This window comes from Schistocerca cancellata, chromosome 10 (assembly GCF_023864275.1).
Source record: "Schistocerca cancellata isolate TAMUIC-IGC-003103 chromosome 10, iqSchCanc2.1, whole genome shotgun sequence".
Lineage (NCBI taxonomy): Eukaryota > Metazoa > Arthropoda > Insecta > Orthoptera > Acrididae > Schistocerca > Schistocerca cancellata.
This window is the reverse complement of record NC_064635.1, coordinates 57,407,900-57,420,443: the sequence shown is the minus strand read 5'-3', so window position 1 is coordinate 57,420,443 and position 12,544 is coordinate 57,407,900.

Here is a 12,544-nt window from a genome sequence, read left to right as displayed (position 1 = left end):
CAGGTTGTGTTCAAAATGACCGCCGCCAGCGGCAATATACCCTTCCAGTCTGGTATGGAACGACTGCTGCACGTGCGAGTATTTCTGCGAAGATGTCCGGGCAGGGTGCAGTGGAACGTCGTTGCGTATCACCGCGTGTATTTGCTATGGTTTTGTAGACTTCAGTTTTCACCACAAAAAAAATTCTACAGACGTCAAATCCGGGAAACTGGCCGGCTTTAAATGCAACGACTTAGAAACAATTCGTAACGACACACGTCGTAGTGCTTCGCGCAGTATGGGCTGGACAGCTATCACATTGGTACCAAAGGCCCCTCCTAGTCGCAGAAGAACGTTTTCTACCATCCGTGGAAGATGGACCGTTAGGAGGCTGCGAAACTTGTGCGCGTTCACTGTTCTGTCTATGAGGTAATGGTTGACTATCCCACACACCACACGTTTGCACTACACGGACGCTGACGTTTCACCTGGCGAAGTCAACGGGGATTGTCATTATGTTTCGGCCGTTTACCTGGTCATGACGTAAATGGGGCTTCACCGCTAAACAACATACATGGTTTATCTAGAGTATACTCTCTTAATGCCCATATACCGAAATTAACAGGATTCTCATAATGATTTCCACGCAGCTCTTGACGGACTGAGATGTGATGGTGTTGCAACTTACGTCGATGGAGACTCCTGCCACATCGTGGCGCGACTGACTGGCAGCTGACGTGAGGATCAGCTGTAACAGCAGCGAGAACATTGATTTCGTCACGTGCTTCCTCCTCTTGCGCTGTCCAGATGTTACACTACCATTTTCACGTAACTGGTTTAAGAGGCTGATAAATAACTGCCGAGGTAGTTGACGTATACTGGGATATCTTGCCCCGTACCCCGTACAAGAACGAACTGCATTCTTCCTACACTCTCCACACACCACGAGCATGCGCGCTTTTTGTGCATGGTAGATCCCATCGTCCACTCACGGTCTACTGCTTGGACTGTAACTCACTGACTGACTAGCGAGTAGCAATGCACGCAGGGGACACACAAGCACACTGTACGCAAACATAACACCACCGTACCTAACAACTATGCAGGTTGAATGGCATAAATGGGTGTCGGTGTGGAAACAACTGAAAATACGGTATCTCATACACGACTCGCAGCGGAATCCTCCAACGAACACCACTCATATTCTTATTTACCCTACTTTAGATTATTAATGTCAATAGGCATTGTTTCATTCTGAGAAAACTGCATGCCAACAGCACTGTCCATTTCCGAAACATCTTCAGTGCAAGTTTTAGGTAATTACATATATGAATTATTTGAAAAACACTGTTAGCAAAAATTTCGAAAAGTTCTCGACCCATTTACTTCCAATTTTTCCCCAATGCTCTAACAAACGTTCAGACATGACCCATATTTTTTTAATCAACAATTTACAGGTTTTTGTACGCCCGACTGTGAGAAGGAAAGTGCTTTGTTGTGAAATTGTGTGGTTTTCTTTTTCTTTCTCGCAGTTAGTTTTAAACCATTATACAAATCACAGCTTCCCTCTAGTCGTACAGTATCTCTCCTTGCGCAGAATTTTATACCAAATTTGTATACACAATAATGTACTGTTTTCTTTTATTCCTCGCAATCCATTCTAACAGAATTAGGGACGCTGTATTTTTGGCTAAATTTGTGACCCTATTCGTTCGCAGATTAAATCAATGTTCCCAGTCGATTTTACCCACTTATGAACGAACTCAGTTCCCCATCGAAGGTTCGTTTGCAGCAACAACAAACAACGCTCAATGTCAAAGAGACTGAGGAAGTGGAGTCCGCCTCCGCAGCTCAGCGGTAGCGCTACCGCCTGCCACGCAAGGGGGGCCGGGTTCGATTCCCGGCAGGGGACCGGGTGTTGTGTGCCTTATATCACGATTTTCATCATCATTGACACGCAACTAAAAAGACTTGCAACCCCGAAGGGGATATCCCGGCCAATAAATTCCATACGATAATTTCATTTCATTTGAGGAAGAGCAGATTAAAAGGAAGGGAGAAAATAGACACACAGAGGGGGAAGAAGGGGATAGACAGAGAGGGGGGGGGGGGGTGGTAAGGAGGAGATGGACAGAGAGAGGGGGTGGTGGTAAGGAGGAGATATACAGAGAGGGGGTAGAAAATTTGGACTTACATCCAGTTTTCAGACGTGTTCAGCAACTGCGAAGCATTTCCAGCTTCCCTAGCCTATATACGTAAATGATCTCATGGATAGGGCGTGCAGTACTCTGTGACTGTTTCCTAATGTCGCTGTCATGTACGGGAAGGTGGCGTCCTCAAGTGATGTGGGAGGATACAAGACGACTGACACAATTTGCACTTGGAGTGATAAATGACACCTTGCTTTAAATGTGGAAAAATGTAAGTTACTGCAGATGGGTAGGAAAAAAAAAGACCCGTAATGTTGGAATACAGCATCGGTAGTATGCGGCTTGACAGTCACGTCGTTTTAATATCTGGGCGTAACGTTGCAAAGCGTAATTAAATGAAACGAACGCGTAAGGTGGTAGGGGAAGGTGAATGGTCGAGTTCCGTTTATTTGGAGAATTTTAGGGAAGTGTAGGTCACCTATGAAGGAGACCGCGACGAACTTTCAGTATTGCTCGTGATTTTGGGATTCCCACCAGGTCGGATTAAGGAATACATCGTAGAAAATAAGTGAAATGCTCTGGGAACTCAAATGGGAATCCCTGGAAGGAAGACGACGTTCTTTTCGTGCAACACTGCAGAACGATTTACTGCAGCCAATGTACATTTCGTCTATGGACCGCAAAGATAAGAGAAATTAGGACTCGTACGGGGACATATACACAGTCGTTTTTCACTCGCTCCATTTGCGAGTGCAACCAGAAAGGGGAAGGGGATGACTAGTACTGGTACAAGGGTACCTTCCACCACGCATCCTGTGGTGACTTGCAGAGTATGTACGTAGATGTGGATCAGGACCTATCACAATGACTCGGTCTCATTTTTGTCAGTTTTCTAGAGCAGCGAATGCGTAACGTCCGCATTGGGTAGTTAACGCCCACCACAATGGATTTAATGCTAGGTGCCACGTTGGCGCGAGTCTTGTACTGAGTGCTTGTGGTCTCACACATACTGTGGGCCACCTAGCAGATCGTAACATTAACCGTTCGCAAGGCGTAAATCGCCTTCGAAATTTACGCGACGTGAATATGGAATCACAAGCTTGTCGCACAGTCGTATCTCATTGCTCACATTGCTGTCTTTCGCTCGTCCCAACCTCATGGTTCGTTTCATAATATCAGAAGGTACTGTAATCATTTTGCAGCCTTTCATAGATTAATGTCTTTACTAACTTGTGAAACATAATGATCATTAACAGTGTACTCTCTTTTCCTCCAGTAAATACTTTCCTGTTACAGACCATAAGGAGAAATGGAGTGTACCTCACACATATATAAAAATGTGAGTGCGATTGAGGAGGGGTGGGGGGCTCTCTTCCACATCTCCTAAACAACTCGATAAATTTCACTCAAATGTGGTACACATACTACTTATTGTGGGGAGAACCATATAGCTCCCATAGGGATGGCGGTGAAAAGGGTTGGTAACCCCTGACATATAGGCTGCCCTGCAAGACAGATGTGTTATGCTCGTACTCTCAGAGTGCTTCCCAGAGGCTGAACATGTGGCTGGACAGAGAGAAGAGAGGAGAGGAGGAGAAGAATAGTGAGAGAGAGGAGGACGAGACAGACAAGAGAGGGAGGAGCAGAAGCTGGACAAATAAATGAGAGTAGGAGGGAAGAGAGGGGCTGAGGAACTGAAGAAACAGAGAGGGAGGAGGAGGGGTCGGATAGACGAAGGAGGGAGATACACAGAGGGTACAAAGATTGCGAAATTCTCGAAAGACGTGGCACTTGATATAAGGTGATGGTCCACAAGCTGGTGCTTTAAGTACGCTCCTTGACACACCATGGAATGACTTGTGGAAAATAGGTCTAGATGACATTTAGCTGGTGAAATTTTGAGAACATATATTCGAATTTCGAAAACTCCCTTCTTAAATTATATCTCAATACAAGATCATCAATCTTCTCAAGTTTCATGTTTAGCTGTTTGGCCCTGCAATGATGCGTCAATCAATCAGAACATCTTATATACATACACAGATATGATATGGTAACTGCTATAGTGTGGCTGTTCATCAGCTGGTACCAGAAGTATCCTCCACAACCCACCATAAGGTGGTTATAGAGTATAGATGGTAGATCAGACTGTGAACAGGAAGAGCGGTGAATATCGGGTGACAATCCCTCGGTGATCGCACTAAGTACCATCCGCCGCACAACGTAGAGTACCGAGTGGAGAATGTAGATGTGTAACAGAAGTGTGTTGTTCAAATTCTCGACAGACGCGACACTTGCTATCAGGTTACTGCCCATCGGCTAATACCTTTCACCACAACCACATCATTGCTCGTGGAATGTGGATGTGGATTACAATGAGATGACAAAGGACATGGGATACCTGCTGATATCATGTCAGATCTCCTTTTGGTCAGTGTAGTGCAGCAACTCAATGTGGCATCAACTCCAAAAGTCACTGGAAGTCCCCTACAGAGACATAGAGACATGCTGCCACTACAGCCATCTGTAACTGCGAAAGTGTTGGCTGTGCAATATTTTGTGCAGAAAATGGTCTCTCGATTATGTCCCATAAATGTTCAGTGAGATTCACGTCGGGTGATCTGAGTGGCTAAATCATTCGCTCGAACTGGGCAAAATAGTCTTCAAAAAAAAAAAAAAAAACGCGAACAGTTGCGGCCCGTTGCCATCGCTGTATGGGAACATTGAGTCTGTGAAAGGCTGCAAATGGTCTCCGAGTAGCTGTACGTAACAATTTCCAGTCAATGTTCGGTTCAGTTGGACCAGAGGACCCAGTCCATTCCACGTTAACACAGCCCATACCACCACCACCAGTTTGCACAGTGCCTTGTTGTCTGTGCCATGCTCGAAACCTACTATCAGCTCTGACATTAGGACTCATCTGACCAGACCACGGTTTTTCAGTCGTCTATGGTCCAGCTGATACGGTTATGAGCCTAGGAGAGCACTGCAGCTGCAAGTGATGTCTTACGTAAACAAAGGACTCCCAATGGTCATCTGCTGCCATAGGCCATAAACGTCATATTTCGACAAACTATCCTTTAGGACACGTTCGTAGTAAGTCCCACAATGGTTTCTGCAGTGTTGCTTGTCTGTCAGCATTGACAACACTATGCCAACGCTGCTGGTCTCGGTCGTTAAGTGAAGGCCGTCAGTCACCATGTTGTGCATAGTAAGAGGTAATTGCTGAAATGTGGTATTCTAGTCACACTCTTGACACTGTGGGATCTCGAAATACTGAATTCCCTAACGATTTCCGAAATGGAATGTCCCATGCGTCTACCTCCAGCTACCATTGTGTGTTCAAAGTCTGTTAATTCCCATAGTGCGGCCATAATCACGTCGGAAACATTTTCACAAGATTCACGTGAGTAAATACGACAGCTCCGCCAATGACTGCTGTTTCTTATCTTGTGTATGCGATACTGCCGCCATCTGAATATGTGCATAACATTGTGCCACGATTTTTGTCACCTCAGTGTGTAGCTGTAGATGACAAAACACTGGCGAAATTCTGGAAAGACGAAGCAGTCAACATCAGGTGACATCAGCTGGTGCCACAAATACCCTCTGGCTGACCCAATAAACTCCATCTGAACAGGCCTTAAGAGGCTCTACCGTACCGACAGACTGCCAGCCGTTAGGCGTCGCTGGATGCGGATACGGTGGGGCACGTGGTCAGCACACCGCTCTCCCGTCCGTTGTCAGTTTTCGTGACCGGAGCCGCTACTTCTCAGTCAAGTAGGTCCTCAGGGGGCCTCACAAGGGCTGAGAGTACCCTGCTTGTCACGAGCGCTCGGCAGACCCCGACGGTCATCCATTCAAGTGCTAGCCAAGCTGACAGTGTTTAACTTTTGTGATCTCATAGGAACTGGAGTTACTACGGCGTCAGTGCCGTTGGCTTGGCACCCTACGGTGGGCTGTGAAGTTAACAAGTAAATGTCGATTAAATATTGCTAGTTAAATTCATTCAAGACAGGACAGTGACCTTAAGAATATGTCTATCAAGTGGTATCAAAAGCACCCTGTGCCAGAGACTGTAAGGTGGTTATGTAGTATAGACAGTACATGAAACTGCGAACAGACACGTCGATACAGGGTGACAGTCCATCAGTGATCGCGTAAGTACCATCTGTCAAAAGGAGTATAGTGCTTTTAAAATACCGGGTGAACAAAAAGTCAGTATAAATATGAAAACTGAATAAATCACGGAATAATGTAGATAAATGTAGATAGAGAGTTACAAATTGACACACATGCTTGGAATGGCAGGGGTTTTATTAGAACCAAAAAAATACAAAAGTTCAAAAAATGTCCGACATATGGCGCTTCACCTGATCAGAATAGCAATAATTAGCATAACAAAGTAAGACAAAGTAAAGATGATGTTCTTTACAGGGAATGCTCAATATGTCCACCATCATTCCTCAACAATAGCTGTAGTCTAGGAATACTGTTGTGAACAGCACTGTAAAGCATGTCCGGAGTTATGGTGAGGCATTGACGTCGGATGTTGTCTTTCAGCATCCCTACAGATGTCGGTCGATCACGATACACTTGCGACTTCAGGTAACCCCAAAGCCAATAATCGCACGGACTGAGGTCTGGGGAGCTGGGAGGCCAAGCACGACGAAAGTGGCGGCTGAGCATACGATCATCACCAAACGACGTGCGCAAGAGATCTTTCACGCGTCTAGCAATACTTTCATTTTTTTGTTCTAATAAAACCCCATGTCATTCCAAGCGTGTGTGTGAATTTTTATCTCTCTATCTACATTATTCGGTAGTTTATTAAGTTTTCAAATTTATACTGACTTCTTGATCATCCTGTATGTAGATGTAGAGGAAGACAGTGAAATTCTCGACAGATGTGGCACTTATGATGCCCCACTGGATGCTATCTTTCACTAAACACTGTATGACGACTTGTGGAGTGTAGATCCATATTCCACATCGCTAGTGAAATTCTGGAAAGAAATGGCTGTAGCTATCGGATGACAGTCCATCAACTGGTAGGATGTCCGACCCCTCGACTGAGTGGTCGCTGCATCTGACTGCCACGCAATGGGACCAGGTTCGATTCTCAGCGGGGTCGGAGGTTTTCTCCACTCGCGGCCTGTGTGTCGGGTTATTGTCGTTACCGTCATTTCATCATCATCTGCGCGCAGGTCGTCCAATACGGCGTCAACGGACAAGACGTGTAACTCTGCGTCCAAACTTCCCCAGGTGGGGAGAGTCGCCCATCAACGCCGTACGATCATTTCATTCCAACTGGTACGTGAAGTGCCCTGTGCCGGACACGGTGGACAGACGCCGGCGGTGACCCTTGACCTTAGCGGGCCGCAGCGTCGCGCCGCGGCGCCCGCCGACCTCGCCCGCCGGCGTCGGCGTCGGCCGTATCGAGCGGCGGGCCGCCGGCCGCCGGACCTCAGCCCTCCGCTGCCGCCGCCGCCGCCGCCTCCGGCCTTGACCCGCCGCCACAAACACGCCGCCACGTGCCGCCCCCCGCCGCCCCACGCGCATCGACCCGTCGCCGCGTCGTCACATCCGCCCCTGACGGCTCGTCACTCGTCATAACACCTCACCTCGCCAGATACACCTGCTCGAGGCAAGCCCCTAGTCCCAGTCGTCCCTCGGCCCGTCGTCACACTGCACGGTCAGAGCCGAAGCCTTTACAATACGCGCTCCTCGCCTGTCCTCCCGACGTCCGAAGGCGGACGTTTCACCTCTGCCATACCGTCGCTCGGTAATTATGCGAAAACAGTTAAGGCAGTACTGTTATCGATGTAGAATTTTGGAACACGTATTATGTTCGGGTATAATGACTTTTCTGGAGACTAGAAATCTACTCTTTAGGAATCAGCATGGGTTTCGAAAAAGACGATCGTGTGAAACCCAGCTCGCGCTATTCGTCCACGAGACTCAGAGGGCCATAGACACGGGTTCCCAGGTAGATGCCGTGTTTCTTGACTTCCGCAAGGCGTTCGATACTGTTCCCCACAGTCGTTTAATGGACAAAGTAAGAGCATATGGACTATCAGACCAATTGCGTGATTGGATTGAACAGTTCCTAGATAACAGAACGCAGTGTGTCATTCTCAATGGAGAGAAGTCTTCCGAAGTAAGGGTGATTTCAGATGTGCCGCAGTGGAGTGTCGTAGGACCGTTGCTATTCACAATATACATAAATGACCTTGTGGATGACATCTGAAGTTCACTGAGGCTTTTTGAGGATGATGCTGTGGTATATCGAGAGGTTGTAATAATGGAAATTGTACTGAAATGCAGGAGGAATTGACGCACGGTGCAGGGAATGGCAATTGAACCTCAATGTAGACAAGTGTAATGTGCTGCGAATACATAGAAAGAAAGATCCTTTATCATTTAGCTACAATATAGCAGGTCAGCAACTGGAAGCAGTTAATTCCATAAATTATCTGGGAGTAAGCATTAGGAGTGATTTAAAATGGAATGATCATATAAAGTTGATCGTCCGTAAAGTAGATGCCAGACTGAGATTCATTGGAAGAATCCTAAGGAAATGCAATCCGAAAATAAAGGAAGTAGGTTACAGTACGCTTGTTAGCCCACTTCTTGAATACTGCTCAGCAGTGTGGGATCCCTACCATATAGTGTTGCTAGAAGAGATAGAGAAGATCCAACGGACAGCAGCGCGCTTCGTTACAGTATCATTTAGTAATCGCGAAAGCCTTACGGAGATTATAGATAAACTCCAGTGAAAGACTCTGCAAGAGAAACGCTCAGTAGCTCGTTACGGGCTTTTGTTGAAGTTTCGAGAACATACGTTCACCGAGGAGTCAAGCAGTATATTGCTCCCACCTACGTTTATCTCGCGAACAGACCATGAAGATAAAATCAGAGAGATTAGAGCCCACACAGAGGCGTACCGACAATCCTTCTTTCCACAAACAATACGAGACTGGAATAAAAGGGAGAACCGACAGAGGTACTCAAAGTACTCTCCGCCACAGACCGTCAGGTGGCTTGCGGAGTATGGATGTAGATGTAGATAAGAGAATAACAGCCACGATAACTTGGACATTTTGGAAAATTTTCACGTCCTAGATGCTCGGATTGGGCTCGGAGCTAGGAGTGGGATGATGGCGGTAATATCGCGTACGCAAGGTATGAAAGGACACTGCATTGGCTGGCGCAGTCATTTATACTCAGGTGATTCGTGTGAAAAGATCTCCGACACGATTATAGCCGCACGATGGGAATTAACAGACTCTGAACACGGAGTGGTAGTTGGAGATACATGCATGGGACATTCCATTTGAAAAACTGTAAGGAATTTCAATATTCTGGGACCCACAGTGTCAAGTGTGTGCCGAGAGTACAAATTTTTAGGAATTATTTTATTTTATTTATTTATTTATTTATTGTTCCGTGAGACCAAATTAAGGAAAAGGCTCCATGGTCATGGAACGAGTCAATACATGAAATTATAACACGATAGTAGAAACACATAAAATGAAGTAACATATTCAGGCGACAATTCGTAATTTTAAATAAAGAAAATCAACAACGTAACACTGGAATTTGCTTAATTTTTCAGCTCTTCCAGGAGCTCCTCGACAGAATAGAAGGAGTGAGTCATGAGGAAACACTCCAGTTTAGACTTGAAAGTGTTTGCGCTACTGCTAATATTTTTGAGTTCTTGTGGTAGCTTATTGAAAATGGATGCAGCAGAATACTGCACTCCTTTCTGCACAAGAGTCAAGGAAGTGCATTCCGCATGCAGATTTGATTTCTGTCTAGTATTAACTGAGTGAAAGCTGCTAACTCTTGGGAAAAGGCTAATATTGCTAACAAGAAACGACATTAAAGAAAATATATACTGTGAGGGCAATGTCAGAATTCCCAGACTATTGAATAGGGGTCGACAAGAGGTTCTCGAATTTACACCACACATCTCGAACAGCCCGTTTTGAGCCAAAAATACCTTTTTTGAATTAGAAGAATTACCCCAAAAAATAATACCATACGACATAAGCGTATGAAAATATGCGGAGTAGACTACTTTTCGTGTTGAACTGTCACTTATTTCAGATACTGTTCTAATGGTAAATAAAGCAGCATTTAGTTTCTGAACAAGATCCTGGACACGGGCTTTCCACAACAGCTTACTATCTATCCGAACGCCTAGGAACTTTAACTGTTCCGTCTCGCTTATAATATGCCCCAAAATATCGGTTTCTGTTGAATTGTGAGTTAGAAACTGCAAAAACTGAGTCTTACTGTGATTTAGCATCAAATTATTTTCCACGAGCCACGAACTTATTTCATGAACTACATTATTTGATACTGTTTCAATATTACACACAAGCTCCTTCACTACCAAGCTGGTGTCATCAGCAAACAGAAATATTTTTGAATTACCTGTAATACTAGAAGGCATATCATTTATATAAATAAGAAACAACAGTAGCCCCAGCACCGATCCTTGGGGAACGCCCCACTTAACAGTGCCCCATTGGGGCTGAACATCACTACCACTCTCAATATTACCTCTCACCACGAACAACGCAGAGGCCGACGGCCTTTACTCAACGACAGAGAGCAGCAGCGTTTTCGTAGAGTTGTCAGCGCTAACAGACAAGCAACACTGCGTGAAGTAACCGGAGAAACCAATGTGCGACGTACGACGAACGTATACGTTAGGGCAGTTCAGCGAAATATGGTGTTAATGGCCTATGGCAGCAGATGAGCAATGGGAGTGCCTTTGCTAACAACACGACATCGCCAGCAGCGCCTCTCCTGGGCTCGTGACCGTATCAATTGGACCCTACACGACTGGTCAAAAGTGGCCTCGTTCGTAGTCACGATTTCAGTTAGTGAGAGCTGATGGTAGCATTCCAGCCTGGCGCAGACCCCACGAAGACGTGGACCCCAGTTCTCAACAAGGTACTGTGCAAGGTGGTGGCGGCTCCGTAATGGCGTGGGCTGTGTTTACACGGGATGGACAGAGTTCTCTAGTCCAGCTGAACGGATCACTGACTGGAAGTAGTTACGTTCGGCTACTTGGGGACCATTTCTAGCATTTCACAGTTTTCATGTTCACAAACTATGATGGGGTTTTTATGGATAACAATGTACCAAGTCACCAGGCCACAACTGTTCGCAACTGGTTTGAAGATCTTTCTGGACAATTCGAGCGAATGATTTGACCACACGGATCGCCCGACATGTGACATAACCAACAGGTCAGTTCGCGCACAAAACCATAAACTTTCGAAATTATGGACGGCTACAGAGGCCGCATGGCTCAACATTTCTACAGAGGACTTCCAATTGCTTGTTGAGCCCTTGTCACGGCGTGCAGCTGCACTACATCCTCCAAATGTGGGCCAACACAATATTAGGAGCTGTCCCGTAACTTCTGTCACCTCAAAGTCACCACTCAAAGTGCCACATAAACATGACACTATTTTTCAACGTAGCCCTCAAGTCTCTCGACGACACAAATTCGATCCTTCAAAACCGCTGTGTGAACCTTATAACAGTCGAAAATTCTGTGTTTCGATGAACTTGATGAATGTATGGATGGTTCTCGCCGGCCGGAGTGGCCGAGCGGTTCTAGGCGCTACAGTCTGGAACCGCGCGACAGCTAGGACTGATGACCTCAGCACTTAAGTCCCATAGTGCTCAGAGCCATTTGAACCATTTGATAGTTCTCAATGCATTAGGAACAGGTCTTGATTTCTGAACGCGTATGGGCGTCGGTGAGATGATGAAGATGATTATATGTTTAAGGGACTAAACTTCTGCGCCATCAGTCCTTCCTTATCATGAGAGAAACAGGTACAAAGGTAAAAAGCGAAAAAAATGGGGACTTGGCTGCTCAAACTATGTAAGCAACTCAAAGAGTTAAAAAGAGCGTCACAGTACCACAACCGGTAAAAGAAAAGCGATAACCCATGCGGCATCTTGTACAATGGGGTCTAAACGCACAACAAGGTGAGAGGGGAAGAAAGTAATCAGCTGTTACTTGGTAGGTACCAGCCGTCACTACCACCCCTAACACTGGAAGCGGAAGAGTATTATAGATTAGAGTAAAATCCGCTCTCTCTCAGGGAATGCGACACTTTGGCAGTGATTGTCTCGTTACCCGCAGGCATAAGGCAGCGAGGTAGGCAAGCTGAGTGCGCGCCGCGGATCGGCCAGCGGGGCTCCCTCAACAACAACACGCGCTTCGTCAGCAGACAACCGCAGCATCCTCTCCACGCACAACGAACTCGTGGGCGAGTCTCGTGTGGACGACGCGTAATCGGCACGACACAATCGCATCTTTCCGACAGTCCTCGAAAGATGTATGCCACACGTCTTCATGGACGATAATTCGCGCCCCCACC